We start from the raw sequence: 7,169 nt of genomic DNA on the forward strand, positions 1-7,169 counted from the left end.
GAAAAACGACAGGTTCCTTTTCTAGAACATCTAATTTTGCTCAAGGCATAAAACGTACGGTATATTCTGTCATATTAAAATCCCCAAATCATAATTTTGTTAACGCATTTTAATTTTATGTAAATATCCTGTGTGGAACCCATTGTTTTCAGACATGTTTTCACTGTATATATCTTTAGTGAACCTCAATTCACTGGACCTTTAAACCCGCCAGTCCGTGCAAGATAGTTTGGACACGGCAGTCCAGAAAGGAGGACGTCTTTACCCCTCTCATGTATAATTTTGCTTTGGGTATCCAGCATTGCTATTTTGTATGCACTAGTATAACTTGCAGGGCTTGCTCTGGTATTCCATTTTTTAAAAGAACATTATCGTCCAGATTTTCTGAGGTAAGGTCGTTTATATTTTCATTTTAGATATTTACAGTGTAAAATATTATTCATGTGTCCTAAACATCCAGTAACCATATTTCTCATCATTTTTAGCATGTATGTTTCATTTAATTTGATTTGTATATATTTAGTAACACGTATTTGCCTATTTAAAAGTACGGTGTAAAATTACTGTCATAATAGTTTGTCCGTAAAGTAGCAATTCGTAATATTGCATCTGTGTAGAAGTTGTATAATTTTAACTTCTCATGAGTGTGTGTAATTGAGTCTTATCTCAGACGTCTTCATTATAATCATATAATGAGTGTAAAGTATTTTTGTGTAAAACCACTAGAGCTTGTAAGTAAAACTTGTGTATATTGGAGCAGGTTCCAGCCATGCGTCAAAGTTAGTGTACAGCAGTGAGGTTGCCCAGTGTGCCCTTGGGGTGTAGTATATAGGCCGCCACCCTTGGAACCTATAGTGCCTCCTCCAGCCTGTGAGGTGGAAAGCTAGAGGCGCAACTGGACACCGGGACAACAGCAGCAATCACAATGACTTTGTATATTTTATCATGAATCATTCAATATGTAAATTGTAAGAAAGAAACAAGAGTTTGAGTTATATTTAAAATTTGCAAAAGTAAATCCGCTCGACTATCTGTGACATATTTAGTTCGTGTTTTATATACATATAGTGAAATTCATTTTTAAATATAGGAGATGCATGTGTCTGGTTTCAATATATATTGAATGCAGCCAGCATTTATTTGATAATTGATAAAGTTTAGATGGGTATTGTTTTGTTAGATGTACATCTAAATATAAGTTTTCAAAATATTCTCGACTATCGTCTCCATCTTTTAGACGCATGCCTTTTTCACACATATCAAAGAGGTTTGATGATCAAGACTCATTTCCATTGTTTACTTTAGTTATTTCCCGGGCGAAAATTGATGGTTTCATCAATGTTTTTATCTGAATTAAGTGACAAAATTATACTTAGATTGATGCTACATAGAACTCAGGAACTCTGATAAATTTTAATAATACATTAAAAATATCTAATGTGAACGATAAATTTAGATAAACAATATCTTTTTTAATTAAAAAGTGGATGTCTTAAATTTATCCCCATAGATTTTATTAAAGAATTGTAATTTTTCTTTTCTTTCTAATGTAATGGATAAACATTGAAGAGTTCAATATGTGCATTTTCCTTGGAAATAAACGATTTCTTGATTGATAGTATGTTATGTACGTCATAAGAGGGTTTTCAATCATATAGAGATGTCACCATATACCAGTGACAAAATCTTGACCTTTACTTCGCACTCAGGGCATTGAGCAATGAGGGATCTTTATCATGCCAACGCATAGCGGTTGCTAACTATTTTTTATCCACTTCAGTCAGTTGCAGTATAAGTAATTAGGTTAACTTACACCAATGATGCATTAGGTTGATAAAGTTGCAACGTGTTTGGACGTCGAAGTCCCTGATCACTGGGAGCACATCTGATAAAACAAAAAGATGATAAATGAGAAAGGAAGAACACATCCTTAGAATTGAGAATATGATATAAGTCATTCTCAATGTGAATTTGTTTTAAAAACGCAGGCACTTGCAGACTTCAACAACTTTTTATTTATTTTCAATTTGTATAAAACACAATAAATTGTTGTTAATTTAAACAACAAAATGGTTTTTTTGTTGTTATCACTGGAATTAACGTTGCATCTTTTGCAGAAAAAATACTTAACCAAGTTTTAAGTTTGAAAAAGTTTACAGTCAGACAGACGACGGGCAATGGCTTATCAGATTTACAACTTTACACCTTCCATTCAGCTGAGCTTAAATTTATACATATAGATATGTGCTTTAGTTTTGAATAAACTCACATCATCATTGGAGTCTGTTGTTGCCCCAGATTGCCGTTACAAATCTCTGGATTAGTACGAAATCTAAAAACAAGAGTAAAATGGAAACAATATTAATTAAGATGACTTGTATGCGGGAATAAACAATAAGAAAATGATCTTGAATCAAAACTTCTTAGAAATATTTTTAAAGATGCACGTGAAGGGTATACAGAAAATGGTGGTGATCATATAATCACCATATCAACGGAAAACTCAAATGAGGTCCATAGGTTTTTGCATACATATTAAATAAAAATTACCCCCAAGAATCACTAATTATTTAAAGTTTAATTTACCTTGAAATGGGTGGCCCACTGTAGGTAACCCTTTCCGTGGAACTTGAACCATCTACGTTTCTTGAATATCGAAGACATGGAAATTGAATTTATATAAATAGTAGAGTAAAAATTTATCTATGAATAACATAAGAAATGATCAAAAGTATCAAGATATTTTGACTTCTACCAGGGCTTTCTGTTACAGTAAAATATAGATGTATCAAATAGTAGTTATTGAAAAACAATGTATGCATTTAGACTCGTTTAAAGGTATCATTTCGCAAGTTCTATGATCGATTCAAAGACCTTGTCAGCAAATACAACATATCATTGAGTCAAATGCTGACTGAAGTTGTTCATATTATGGTGAAAATAACGTGGCAACTAACAATAGGCCAAACAAGAACCCAGTTTCTTTTAAACCCATGTTTAAAATTAAGGTGGTCACAAACCATAGGCCAACAACATAATGTAAATTCACTACCAATGGGACGTTTTAACGGGTTGGAGGTGAGTATGTTTTCCTTTACAACTTTCAGCATGCACAGACACTTGAAGCTTAGAATCTAACACTGATAATGATCACGTTATCACACTGTGACTACTGGTATTGGCTAAAGACCAAAAAGATCTCTAAAACCTGAGACAATTCATTACATAACAGACAACTAGTTTACCAAGCCTAAGTTAACACATTACATAATATACTGCTAAATTCTTAACACAAAAATGTCAAGACACATCTGAATGCATAAACATCTTATTTCCAATTTATTTCTGATAATATTACATCTGTTAATTGTTTTTGTGTGCTTAATGTTCAAAGCGCAAATAATTTTTTAAAAATTAAATGGGCAATATTCAATAGACGTGCCACTTTTGTTAAGGCGGCAAGTTTAATTACAATTATTAAGTTTATATTAAATACAGAATTCATTTTGTCTTAAATTACATATAGGGTGAATTCACCATGTATCGGACACCCTTGTACCTTCAACAAGTTCTAGTGATTTGTCTACTGACGGAAAATTATCAAAATGGACTTTAACATATAGTATGTTATTAAAATATAAATTTGGGATACAATTGTATGTTTGTTATTGAGAAAATATCACCAAAATGGATTTTTTTTAAAAAATCACTCTGAATTCACCGTGGATCGGACATTATTTACCATGCATCGGACAGACGGTATTTAGACCGGTAAAAATATCATACCTTTATCACAGTGCTTTAAAATCTTTGGTATGGATATACTTTTATCTTCTATCTAAAAAAATACCCTCAGCTTAAATTTATTTGACGATATTGTTGCACAAATGTAGGATGATTCAAGATGTCTCACTCTGCCTTAAAAAGGCTTTAAAATGCGTTAAATGTAGGAATTCGCGCCTTTTTCTCATGAGTTATCATACTCTGTTTTGTTTGTTTTGAACATATTTTATTGTCAAGCAAAAGGATAAGAAACAAGTTCTAACAACTTACTAGTCCTTCTCCTTAAAATAAACCCATAGTAATTGTCATGCAAAAAAGTAAAAAAAAAAAACTTGTACAAATAAGAGTCAAAAATATATCTAGCTAAATCTACAAGATTCGTTTATAAATTTGTGAACAGCGGCAAAAATGCCAATGTTTACTTCAATTGAAAGATATCAAAAGCAGTAGGTGTACATCTATGATGTCTATATCAAGTCGAAAAAGATAGCCAAAAAGATTACTTCGAGCATTGGGGTATTTTTTACAAACAAAGAAAAAATGATAGGCATCTTCCTGTTTACCACAAGAGCAATAAGGATTATCAATGATATTACGTTTGAATAAGTCTTGGTTTAATACACAATTGTGCCTGAATTTAGTATGAATAATGTTAATAATACGTTTACCAAACAGAACAAGATGTGTTTGTGAAACACTATGCGCCCGGCGGCAACAAAGTTCGAAAAATCTATTTTAAGCATATTGGTCACTGTTAAGGTCACAAGGTCATTGACCTTGGTGTCGTTTGAAATAACTTAATTGGTGGCGTATGCATACCAAATACATGTATAAATCCCTATTTCCTATGGTTCAAAAGTTATGGCAAAAAGTGGAAAACGCCATTTTAGCATATAGGTCACAGTCAAGGTCACAAGATCATTGACCTTGACGACATTCGAAAGGACTTTATTAGTAGAGTATGTATACCAAATATGAAGTCCCTGTCTCCTATGGTTCAAAAGTTATGACAAAGAGTGGAAAAGGCTATTTTTACCATTAAGGTCACAGTAAAGGTCACAAGGTCATTGACCTTGATGTCATTTGAAAGGACTTTATTAGTGGAGTATGCATACCAAATATGAAGTCACTATCTCTTATGGTTCAAAAGTTATGGCGAAGGTTAAAGTTGACAACAGACAGAAAGACAAACAGATAAACAGACAGACAGACAGGACAAAAACAATACACGCCCTGAATCTATGGATCCGGGCGCATAAAAATGATGGTGCTTTAGGATTATTATCACTTATATAATCTTACGAAAAGAATTGACTGAGATGGCTTCCCTTGTATCTGTATTCAATAAATTCCATTTTTTAACTGCATCAGGTACAAACGATTTGTTAAATTTTTCTAGCCTGCCTCTTGGGATAGTTAATTGATCTTTATTTCGTGTACTGTATCTTGATGTGTGTTCTCGTTTCTTTGGGACTATATCTTGTATATATTCTGGTACATCACAATTATTAATTTTGAACATTGTAATCATTTTAGATTGGTAACGACGGTTTCCCAAAGGTACCCATCCTGTTTCAAAATAGAGTGATTCTCTTGAAGCTAGTATCGGAGGACCAGTAACTATTCTAGCAGCCATTAATTGTACTTTTTCAAGTTTTTCTACATCAGATAAAGAGCAACCATCCCAGACAATTGAAGCATATTCAAGTGTAGGTCTTACAAATGTTGTATACAATAGAGAAAGGTTTTTCCTACCAATTGAAAATTTTAATTTTTTCAATAACCCCAATTTCCTATAAGCATTATTAACAATACTATCTATATATTCAGTCCAGCTTAGATTTTGTGACAACAATATACCTAAATGGCGATGCGCCGATACAAACTCTAGTGCATTGCCTTGAAAAATACAAGTTAGGTAAAACAGGTCTATGTTTCAAAGAAAAAAATACAACTTTTGTTTTTGCTGGATTAAATCTTAAAAGCCATTTACTCGACCATTTATCTAAAACATCAAGATCATGGTTTAACCTGTATTCTATATCTAGTGCATTATATGATGCATGTTGCAGTGAATTGTCATCAGCAAATAATCTACACATTGTAAGCATATTTTCAGCAACATCGTTAATATATATCAAAAATAAAAGAGGACCTAGAACTGAGCCTTGAGGCACACCTGCATATATATTGAGGTTGGATGATAACAAATCTTTATACATAACTTTTTGTGATCTATTTCTCAAGTAACTTGTAAACCACGGTAAAAGATCACCAGATATTCCATACGTTTGTAATTTGAAAAGAAGACCCTTATGCCATACTCTGTCGAATGCTTTAGATAGATCGCAAAAAACCATACAACACGATTTGTTTTCATCTATACTTTGAACAATACTATGGTAAGTTTCTAGAAGTTGGTACACTGTAGAGTGACAAGGTAAAAAAAACCCGCTTGATATCGATAAAATAAATTGTTAAAATGAAAATAATTCTCTCCATAATTTTGCTAACACAGCTTAACAACGACACAGGCCTATAGTTAGACACTAAAGACGGATCATCCTTTTTAAAGAGAGGTAATACATGAGCTACTTTCCACCTGGACGGGAAAGCATTCACTTCCAGTGATTTATTAAATAACATAGTCAATGGTTTTGAAACAGTAGAAACAGCATTTTTAAGCATTTTGTGACTGATGCAGTCGAGACCTGTAGCTTTATTAACAGGGAGTATTGAAATAATGTCAACTACCTCTTATTCATCAATTATAATATTACTTAGATTAGCACTACATAAAGAGTAGATTTGTGGTAGACTATGGTTTTTATCATCAATACAGGAGATGGATGAAAAATAACTGTTGGGTGCTTCAATTTTATATCATGATCACAAAAGGCTAAGCTATTTTTCCCATTATCTGTAGTAATTTGTAATAGAGGGATATCACTCGATGATTTAACATTAATTGCGTCCATCATTAGTTTCCAATATAATTTGTTGTTGTTTTTGTTAGCGTCTACTAGGTGCATTTCTATATTATCATAGTAATTAGCTATAGCATAATTTTTCTTGAAAGTGTTCCTTACTTTTTTAAATTCAGCCCAATCCGAATCTTTCTTCGTTCGTAATGCTTTGTTTCGTAATCTATTTCTAAGTCTTAGAGTTTTACGCAGAATGGAGTCCATCCAATAGTAATTGTGGACGAATAGTAATTGTTTTTTCACAGAAAGATTGTCTAACACAAGAGAGAAATTTATTTGAAAAATTATCGGTAGCCTCGTCTATATCGTCGGCATCATCGACATATTTATCCCAATCACAATTTTGTATTAAGGAATTTAATTTGTTAAAGTCACCATTCTTATAATCCCATACCTTTCTTT

The 7,169-nt window shown here is 32.5% G+C and overlaps 1 long non-coding RNA gene across 1 annotated transcript in view; it reads right to left on the reverse strand.

The window, feature by feature from the left end:
* The window catches only part of LOC134268044 (uncharacterized), a 21,969-nt gene extending 19,323 nt beyond the window's left edge, over nt 1-2,646 (reverse strand). The window contains exons 1-3 of the long non-coding RNA XR_009992269.1: nt 2,587-2,646; nt 2,270-2,332; nt 1,814-1,885 (exon numbers count right to left, since the gene is read on the reverse strand). This is a non-coding gene — a long non-coding RNA (uncharacterized LOC134268044). The remainder of the gene's footprint in view (nt 1-1,813; nt 1,886-2,269; nt 2,333-2,586) is intronic.
* Between the last annotated feature and the right edge of the window lie 4,523 nt (nt 2,647-7,169).

The sequence above is a fragment of the Saccostrea cucullata genome, unplaced genomic scaffold (genome assembly GCF_032062105.1).
Source record: "Saccostrea cucullata isolate Sc308-1 unplaced genomic scaffold, CSIRO_AGI_Scuc_v1 ctg1493, whole genome shotgun sequence".
Lineage (NCBI taxonomy): Eukaryota > Metazoa > Mollusca > Bivalvia > Ostreida > Ostreidae > Saccostrea > Saccostrea cuccullata.